The following is a 10,752-nucleotide window of genomic DNA, read 5'->3' on the forward strand; positions in this document are numbered from 1 at the left end:
GGTGCAAAGACAAGCCAAGCCCAGTTCTTGTTGGTTTTTCGTGAGGTTATTGTGCCTCATATAATGTTTGAGTGCTTTTCAAGCGGAATTATGGATTATTTTGGTGGGAGACATGTCTTCGCAAATAAGAAGACACAGCCGAAACTGATGTTGTGTGTAAGGGTGTTTTGTAGTTACAGATGTGTGTTTGTGTCTATGAGATGCTTTGCCTTCGGGGAGTGTGTTGGGCAGAGATGAGAGGTGGGTTGAGCATAATGAAGCGTCCTGTTATTGGTGACTGATAATGCCATATTGAGAGCTAATTACCTGCAACATTGCCTCATTAACCACAACAAGACGCCACCGCCCTCGGGCACTGGCCACAACACCCAGGCAGATCACACTGTCTCTTCATCTCCCCTCTCTTCCTTCCCTCCTCTTTTCTTCCTGCTCTCATCCCTCCATCTTTTTAGATGGCCTTGCCTTCATTTCCTTTCCTCTAGCACTCCTTCCTGTCTTTCTCACAGATCGATTTTTGTTGACGCTTGAACTTCTTAGTTATAAACCTTTGAAAGTCATCTTTTGTTGTTTCGTCCCAGCATTCCCTTCTTGGTACCTCCTTCTCGCAATCTCTCTATTTCCTCCTTCGTCTTAATCTCTATCCCTCTCTTCTTCTATTTTTGTCTCCATATCAATCCGTCTGTCTGTCTCTTAGTTTCTAATAGAGCTTCCTCTCCTGCCATCTCCCTCTTTCTCCATGTCTCCATTTTCGTCTTTCCACAGTCACCTTCACACTCTATTCTGGAGCAGTTGGCCTCTCTTCCCTCCATCCCTCTTTCCTGCACATTTCCACTGCCCTGCCTCTGGGCCACGCTTCTCCCCTGCGCTCCACTCGTTTATTTATGGGAATATGCTGATGGGGCTAACCCAGGTATAGAAAAAAATACCCCTGAGTGAAAGGAAGTGAGGGAGGGAGAGAACAGAAGAGTGAGCACGTGGGAAGCGAAAGATGGGGTGGAACGGAAGAGCGAAAGAGAGCGCACTATTAATCATTGACCTGTCATTTATCCTAAAAAGCAAGCAACCATTCATCATGGATAGTGAAAAAAAACAACAACAAAAAAGGATTGAGGGAGAAAGAGAGAAAGCGAGAGAGGAAAAGTGTAAAAGTGTGTCACGAGGTTGGCAGAACGTAATTGCAAAAAGAAGTGGCTGAGTTAGTGCTCAGTTTGACTTTGAGGTCGGGCACCGCATGCAGCCCAGCTCGTGATCATCCCCAGCATGAGACTAATTTAATCCCAAGAGAGATGAGGGTTTTGAGGCGAACCCCAAACCCCAAGCCTCCCTTACTACGTAGGCCAGCTGCATCACTCAAAATGTAATGCTAATCTTATCCCTCCATAATACAACATGGAACAGTAACGATAAACATGGAAGGGTAATGACAATGCCAAGGACTACCACAGGGATCCTTATCACGGCTAAAGCTCCAGCAAACGAGAACAGTCACAAAAGTGAGAAAAAAATGGATAATAATAATTTATCCTTGGGGGGAATGCGTCTGTCAAGATGTCATGAGCCATTTTATTCCACAGTTTTTCTACACTGCTGACTTTGCTGTCACAAAGTGTAACAGAAGCAGAAAAATTGCATGATGACAGAGAAAGAGAGAAAAAAAGTGACGTGTCTGGCCGTCTCTCTGCGTGTTCTTCTGCTAGTTGGAGTTGAGGACGATTCAACGGTAGGGTTAATGGAATCTGTCTCTGTCAGAGGAGGTGTGTGGAGAGGGGGTGGAGGGAGCGAGAGAGTGAGGGAAAGAGAGAAAAAAGATAAGTGCCCAAGGGACTCGGTGAGTGGACACTGAGCACATCGACTGAACGCCACCACTCGCAATGATCCCTCCCTTAGGCTGAGCAGCAAAGTAGAATACAACACAGCAACGGGAAGATTACCTCAGACGCTGAGGTCCAACATATGAGTAGACCTGCCATGAGATTCTCAGTGGTTGTAAACACAAACAATATAGCAACATTTCACACCTGTGTAAAATAAAAATCTGGGTTTATAATCAAGTATCATAGCCGTAGGCCTAACCTATGTCATGTATATTCTCATATTTCAAAAGTATTGAACAATTGTTACATAGCACCTTCCAATGCAGAGAAAAACAATAGGCTACAGCAAAACTCTGAATTCAACAAAGCACCACTTCGATGCTGTTAGCAAACCCCTGGGAGACGAAACCAATGTGCGATATTCACAGTCCACAGAAAAATTCCACCAAACACTGTATGACATCACCGGTCTGGCCTTGTATTTCTCACTGGAACAGGAAAAAGTGTATATTCTGACCGAGATAAGACAAAGTATATTTGCGAAGGGCGAGTCAAAGGACATGCGGTGCGACTCGCTCTATCCCAAATGCGAGATTTATGCGATTTCCCTCCCTCTGAGTCAAACAGGGAAATATTTGATTTCGACACTATGTAAAATGTAAACAGAGGCGGACTTTATCTATGCTAATATGGTGCTGAGAGGCTGGGGAAGTTCTGTGCTGTATTTCCTAATAGAGGGGCCGCTGCCTCTTTGTACTGAGGTAATGGGAGAAGATAATCTCAACATGCAGTGGGACTGAGAATTTGTTCCTGCAAATTGCTCTCTTGCTCTCTCTCTCTCTCTTTCTTAATTCAGTGGGGCATGGGAAACGTGTTACATTGCCAAAGCAAGGGAAAAAACAAAACAACAACGGAAAAAAAAACACTTGGTCTCGCTCTCTCTCTCTTGGTTTCTTTCTCTCACTGTCTTTTTTCTCCTTTCACTCCCCCCTCCTTCTCTCATCTTATTTCTGTCTGTATTTCTTTCTCTCTTTGTCTATCTTTTGTAATATTTCCTCTCTCACCCTCTCTCTCTCTCACCCTCTCTCTCTCTCTCTCTCTCTCTCTCTCCCTCTCTCATTGTTTTTCTCTGCTCGTTGAATTGTAATAGGCCCGTACACCATTCTCTCCTGTTTCAGATGACTTACTCCCTGAAAATCCAGTTGATTACCTGCGCCACAGTTTTTCTCAATTGCTAAAACACAATTGCTGAAACCTTGCTCCATTTCCTGAAAACATTAAACACAAAACCTCATCTTCAAGCACTATTTACATAACCTCTGACTCCTCTCGCAAAATGAAACATTCGCCTCAAAACAGTTTTACCTGTGTTCAAAATCAAACACTGCTCTCAAATCATAAACAAAGTGATCAAAATAATATACACTCTCAAGCAGTCAGTGAACAGTACACCGAAAAATAGAAAACACATTGTTCAAAACATACAATTCTCAGGGAGAAGTACATTTTTAATCTAAAAAAAGATTCATATTTTTCCGTCATTGTCTTTTGATGAAGGAAAACATGTTCTATCATAGTAGCTCAAAATTGATCAGAAATTACTACTCTGCTTTGTTCTTTGCAATTTTGTTTTTGTTCTTCCTCCTCCTTGTACCCCTATTTATACAGTACTGTACCCTGCATCTCACAAACGTGTCCTTTATCTCTGTGATACTGTAATTCTTGTTCTTTGTTGATATGAACCTGCAACCAGTCAAAATCTTTTGAGCAGTCAGTACTGTTAATAAATGGAAAGCACAATGTTCAGGGCCATACAATTTGTCCATTGTACAGTATACAGCCTACAATGCACTGTACTACAGTATACAATACTAAAAGGGACACAAATCAAAGGAGTAAACATGTGATCAATGTGCTTCTTCTTGTCTTTGGGCTGGGTCAGACCAGAGCACTTCGTCAACATCACAAGCAATATTGTCCCTCCTGAGGCAACGGGGGAAGAAGCCTCTTGTGTGCCGTATCCAGCCCTGACATGATTCCTCACCTATATCACCACAGGTTAAATCCATGGCTTGCAGCAGATTTACTCTGATGTAGGGTTGTCTATCATACACTTTCCATCTCCAAGAGGAGAAAAACTCCTCAATCGGATTCAGGAAAGGTGAGTATGGAGGGAGGTACAAGTTCATAAACTGCCCATTGATGTTAAACCATTCCCTTACCTGAGCAGCTCGGTGGAAACTGACATTGTCCCACACTATCACATAGGTGGGAATGGGATTCTCATTTAGCTCTTGACCCTGCTGCTCTTGAACCTGCTGCTCAAATAAAATATATCTTAGATTGGCAATAAATGTTAGAAGGTGCTGGGTGTTATATGGCCCGAGTGTAACATGGTGATGTAGAACACCATGGTTGCTGAGAGCAGCACAGATTGTGACATTGCCACCTCGTTGACCAGGGACTTCAACAATGGCCCCGCTGTCCAATCATGTTTCGGCCTCTCCTTCTCCTCTTTGTTAGATTGAAGCCTGCTTCATCGACAAAGATGAACTCATGGGGTCTGTCCAAGGATTCCAAGTCAAATATTGTCTGTGTAGAAATACAATATACCGTATGTAGGATTTTGTAAGTCGTACAGAGACAGTGCTATACTGTAGTGTACAATTAGGCCTACTGTATGCACTTCTGATTCACATACATTGTATGTACTGAAGGGTAATGCCATTCACATAGTATGTGTTAGTACTGTAGACAATCTGGATTACAGTAAATGTTTCTGAATGTACACTTACTTGCACATACTGAGCTCGCAGTTCTTTCACCCTTGGTGAGTTGCGCTCAAAAGGTACTCTGTATACTTGTTTCATTCGCATCCTGTTACGATGGAGAACACGGTCAATTGTGGAAATGCTCACACTGTCGATTCCCTGGAAGTGTGTGTTGTCTTGTATCACTTGATCTAGTATTTCTCTGAGTCGTATTGCATTATCTTGAAGGACCATGCCAACTATAACGGCCTCTTGCTCCCGAGTGAATAATATAGCTGTCCTTCAGGCATGTGGCATCCTTGCAATTCTACAAAAAGTAGTTGTGCAGTTACAAAACATATTCATGCAGTACAATACATACAGTGATTACAGTTTTTCTCAATTGTTTACACACAAATACTGGTACTTGAGACACAATGACCACAACATGTAACTCATGCACCAACCCCCTGAACCAATTCTGCTAAATTACAAGGACAATTCCTGCTTTACACTCAAATTGCAGTTCTAAAACACACTTTTTTCAAAACACTACACACAATTCTTTGCATTTGGCACAATTTTCATGCAGAAAATCTCTTGTTTTCACAATGAACACACTGCCATTCATATATGCACACTGACTCATCACATGGGCAAACACCCGTCACACAGTTTTACAATTAGCAATCAGAGCTTTAGCATAAAAGGGCAACAGGTGAGCTCTTCTGTTTTGGAGCAATGGATGCCAACATTGGAAACAGAGGCAGAGCCAGAGGAGTGAGAGTAAGAGGAGGAGGACGGGGAGGACAAGGACGAGGACGAGGACGAGGACAAGGACGAGGACAAGGACGAGGACAAGGACGAGGAAGGCCAAGGACCGTAATCTCTGATGAGATCCGAGCCACTTTGGTTGATCCTGTGGTCAACCATGGTCTAACAATGAGGGAGGCTGGGCAAAGAGTACAGCCAAATTTGAGCAGGTACACTGTAGCATCCATCATCCGGACATTCCGAAATGAGAATAGGTAAGAAATCTACTCTCACTAGAAAATTGCAGTACTGCATATCAATACAGTACTCAATGAGTACAGTAGTACAGTATTGCCTGTGGACTGTTCTGTAGGACTGTAAAAATAAAGTATGTTTCAAGTATTTGGGAAATGTATTCCTACTTTGTATTTACAGTATTTTACTATTTGTTTGGCAGAACTGAAAGATTACCATCACAAGGTGGTCGGGAACGTGTTCTGTCTCCTGAACAGGAAACTGAAATCATGATCATGGTCCTAGAAAATAACGGCATAACATTACGGCAAATACAAAGAAAACTAATAGAAAACAATGAGATATTTCAAAATATTGATAGGGTAAGCTTATCAACACTGGACCGTGTCTTGCGCAGAAATAATCTCAGGATGAAGCAGGTCTACAGGGTGCCATTTGAACGCAATTCAGAAAGAGTCAAAGAATTGCGATATAACTATGTGCAAGTGAGTCCTATACAATCCCACAATTGATGCATACTCTCAACACTGTGTAAATGATACATATTTCAGTATTGTAATCATAATGATTGTGCTTCACAATAGTGACCACTCCATGTCTATTTCTGATATTGTCATGTGTGTTGCAGAGAGTCCTTGAGCTAGAGGTGGCTGCAGTGGAGCACCAGTTCATCTTCATTGATGAGGTTGGATTCAACCTCACAAAAAGACGAAAGAGGGGAAGGAATATCATCGGCCAGCGTGCCATTGTTCAAGTCCCTGGCCAGCGCGGAGGGAACATCACAATGTGTGCAGCGATTACCCACCACGGCGTCATCCATCACCACGCTACCCTTGGCCCCTACAACACCGCCCATCTGATCACATTCCTGGACACCCTACACAACACGCTCATTCCACCAGATCAGGTAGACGGCCCAGAGCAGCTCAGGTACGTTGTCATTTGGGACAACGTAAGTTTCCACAGGGCTGCTCTGGTTCGTAACTGGTTCACTGCCCACCCAACGCTTTTTAGTTGTTTATTTCCCCTCCATATTCTCCATTCCTCAATCCTATTGAGGAATTTTTTTCTGCCTGGAGATGGAAAGTGTATGACCGAACTCCACAGACCTCTTCTCCAAGCTATGGAAGACGCATGTGACGATATAGCAGCTGATGCTTTTCATGGCTGGAATCGCCATGCTAGGCGATATTTCCCCCGCTGCTTGGCCAGGGAAAACATTGCTTGTGATGTGGATGAGGTGCTGTGGCCAGACCGCAACAGAACAAAGGATGCAGCATAGTTTAATTTTTTTTTTTTTACTGTAACTGTATACATTAAATTCTTCTGTTTTGTATGTCGACCACTGTATGTGCAACTTTGTGTTGGTTGGGAATGGGATGTACACTGTGTACATTGTTTTTGTGGGAAAAATAACATATATTTGTTACCGTGTATTTGTGTGTTCTGAGTATAAAAACAATATTCTCAAATATTTTACAACACACTTATGTATGTACTGTCTGTAGTAATGGCAACACTGAACCAAAAAAAGGCCTAAGTCATTATGATGAATGGAGAAGAAGTGTTTTCCATTCATCATAGTGGTTTACATTGAGCACATCAGTGTTCAACTGGTTCTTATAAATGTCTATTCATATGATGGTTTGTGTGTGTCATTTGAAAACAAAAGACCATTTTGATAAGAAATAACATTGTTTTGAATGTAAAGTTTTCATTTTGCTGGAAAATTGAGGGGTTTTGCCCATTGTGTGTGTTTTTTGATTTGTGTGTAGAGTTCTGAGAATATGAGGCATACTTTCAGAAAATGTGTGTAAACAATCGAGAAAAATTGTAACTTTACAAATGTCGATTGAAACAGCTGCATATAGTGTAGTACAGTAAATTTGCAATTACAAAAATACAGTAGTATACTGTACCTGTTCTCTTCTCTGAGTGTCCTCACTATGGTGGACACAGAAAATCGGCTCAAATTGGGTTGCACTCTAAGTCCTGCTTCCCTCATTGTCAGTCCATCGACAAGAACATGGTCTATAACTGTTGCTCGAATTTCATCAGATATTTCCACTCTTTGTCTTCCTCTTCGTCCTCCTCTTCCTCTTTCTTGCCCTCCTCCTCCTCTTCCTCCTCGTCGCCCACCTCGCATACACACTCGTCCTCGTCCTCTCACATTGTTTCTTCTATCCATTCTCAGACTTTCTCCTTCCCACCTTCAACAACCTGTTTGCTCTCTGAACTTGCTTATTTTGGTTGTGTAGCATCATTTGAAACAGGTTAAATCAATTTTGGGTGGTTGTGTTCAGTCAATGACATGTGTTCTCTATCTGTATTTGATTGTTGCCACTTGTGTTTACCAGTATGGATGACATGTGCATTAGAGTGCAGAATGTGTTTTGAGAATGAGAATGTGTTTAGAGTTTTGCTGAAAAGTCTAAGTGAGATCTGCAAATTGTGTTTTACCATGTGAAATGGTTTAAGGTATTAACAACAGACTGCATAATTAGCTAAATGAGTCCAGGCAACTGAGAACTTTGTTCAGCCAATGGGTTTTAGTGTTTTAGCAATGGAGAAAAACTGTAATATCCTCATGAACCGCACCAGACCACTGTCTAAAATATCAACCTGGTACCTCATGTTTACCCTGCGGGAGCGATCGATACCCAGCGCCAGCCATTCTCCAGAGTTCATTCCTCAAGCACCATTGATTACATTTGATCCATTGCACTGACCATAGGGAGAGAGACAAATCTATGTGGTCCGTGTAGGTCTTTGTCAAATGGAGGCTGGCGTCAATCCAGACTGGACACAACTCTCCTCTTCTTTTAAATTCTTACCCACAGTCACCCACGGCACCGTTCGACTGTGGATCTTTGGAGCCAAAATGGCAGTTGTGTCATTCTTGAATTAGGGGGCTTCATCTAGTGACCTCCTGAAATTGCCATAAGCTTTCTTAGTTAATGGACTGTATCTATTGAATGGCTAGCGATTTGAGCCTAGCTGCTACTAGTGGGAGTGATACAGCCCTGGAGGTCATTCCACAGACTCCAGCATTAAGGCTTGCATAGTATTATAATGAATATCCCTTATTCTCTACCTCTCCTGCCCCTCGTGGATTTACGAAAAATCGACTGCTTTAAGATATGGGATGTAATCTCTCTCTTGCTAATACTGGCACCATTCCAATGCTTTTAAAACCACAAGGGGAGTATGGAAGTGAACACTTCGGGGAGAAATAGCCTATAGAGAATCAGATCGCAGGACTGATATCTACTGTAAGTGTCAGAAAGTGTGTATCTGGGGGTATCTGGGGGTATCTGGGGCAGGAGTACCGAGGGTCTCCAAGGTTAATGGTTTGGGTAACTGGTCTCCTGGAATCCCCATCCATCTCGCTTTCTCTAATCCAACTACCTCATCCCCATACTGTTATACATTTTTTTGCTTCTTTGCACCCCAGTATCTCTACTTGCACATTCATCTTCTGCACATCTATCACTCCAGTGTTAATTGCTAAATTGTAATTATTTCGCCACTATGGCCTATTTATTGTCTTATCTCCCTTATCTTACCTCATTTGCACACATTGTATATAGACTTTTTTTCTCTATTGTATTATTGACTGTATGTTTGTTTATTCCATGTGCAACTCTGTGTTGTTGTTTGTGTCGAACTGCTTTGCTTTATCTTGGCCAGGTCGCAGTTGTAAATGAGAACTTGTTCTCAACTGGCTTACCTGGTTAAATAAATGTGAAATACATGTTTTTTTTTTTTAAATTGCATACCCCCTAAAAGCTGTTGGTCAGTGGGGTTGCATCTTACCTGCAACACTGCCAACCTCTCATGGAATCCCCAAGCTATTCCGGGGGATTTTCATAAAGCCCCAAAGGAAATTCATAACTGAAATGTAATCAGTGTGTTCCGTACATCTAGTCCTGTCTGTGTCCACCTCACCCTCAGGTCAAAAGGACAAACTCCACGGATCATAAAACACCACACATCACTCTACCTCAAACCCCTCTCTCGCTCTCTCTCGCTCTCTCTCTCTCTCTCTCTCTCTCTCTCTCTCTCTCTCTCCCCCTCCCTCCCTCCCTCCCTCCCTCCCTTCCTCGACATAAAACATTAATAACAGCGAGCTCCATGACTCTGCCGCCTTTCACCCATGACCCGAGACGTGTCGAGAGGGCATACAGCTCAGAGTGTACATCTCCTGGCTGGCGGTCATGTGAAGAGGGTCGAGACTCGAAGCAGACTCGGAGCGGTGTGCGGTCGTGGAAAAAGATAACATTCTCTGGTGACGCCCAGCACTCTGACAGCAGGGAGCCCAAGGCGGCGAGGCAGTCGTCTGCCCACCAGGCTGTGTGAAGGCAGTCTGTCATATATAAACTCCAGTGACGGGTGGCTCTAGTTGTGAAATTATATAGCACTCCGAGATAACATGAGCCTGTCGTCTTGTCTCGCTACTAGAGGACCAGCAGGACTCGGGCATTGTGATTGGATGAAAATGTTATGGTCATGGCTTGATGTTCGAGTCCTATTTCCAACTGCTAAGAAACAGCGTTAGAAGAATGGGGACTATACTATGGTATTCGCCTCGTAGAATCCAACCCCGTTGGTAACCTGGTATCAAATGGTACGCGATATAACAGTGCTTCTTTCAATGAATCCCAACCAAACAATAATATCAATTAATAGCTATGCATAATAACCACGTAATGAACATGTTGTGAAGTGATTTTAAAGTAGATACCCGAGTAAACAGTCCACCACAAAAAAATCTGTATAAAGCTTAACCAAATAAAGCACGTAACCAATCTTCTCTCTCAATTTGACCATGCATTCCATTGATTGGCTAACCATGTTTTTCTCATCACATGAAACACGAAAAGGGAGACATTTATCTATCTAGACAAATAAATGTGTCTCCTGGTGTTATATAATCCGGGCAATACGTCATTATTGCTCATACCGTTCTCACTTCATCCAGCCTGTCGTGTGAAAGTATCAAAGAGCACTTTCTATTATCTATCATATAGAAAGTGTTTTTGCCCTTGTACTGCTGTAGCTCCATCTTCGTTATTTCTTTTCTTTACCCACGTACTGTATATGACTCAGATCATTTGAAGTGTATTCTCCTTATGACTTCTTTATGCCTCTCAATTTCTCCTTCTCTTTCTTATTCTCTT

This window comes from Salmo trutta, chromosome 11, assembly GCF_901001165.1.
Source record: "Salmo trutta chromosome 11, fSalTru1.1, whole genome shotgun sequence".
NCBI lineage: Eukaryota > Metazoa > Chordata > Actinopteri > Salmoniformes > Salmonidae > Salmo > Salmo trutta.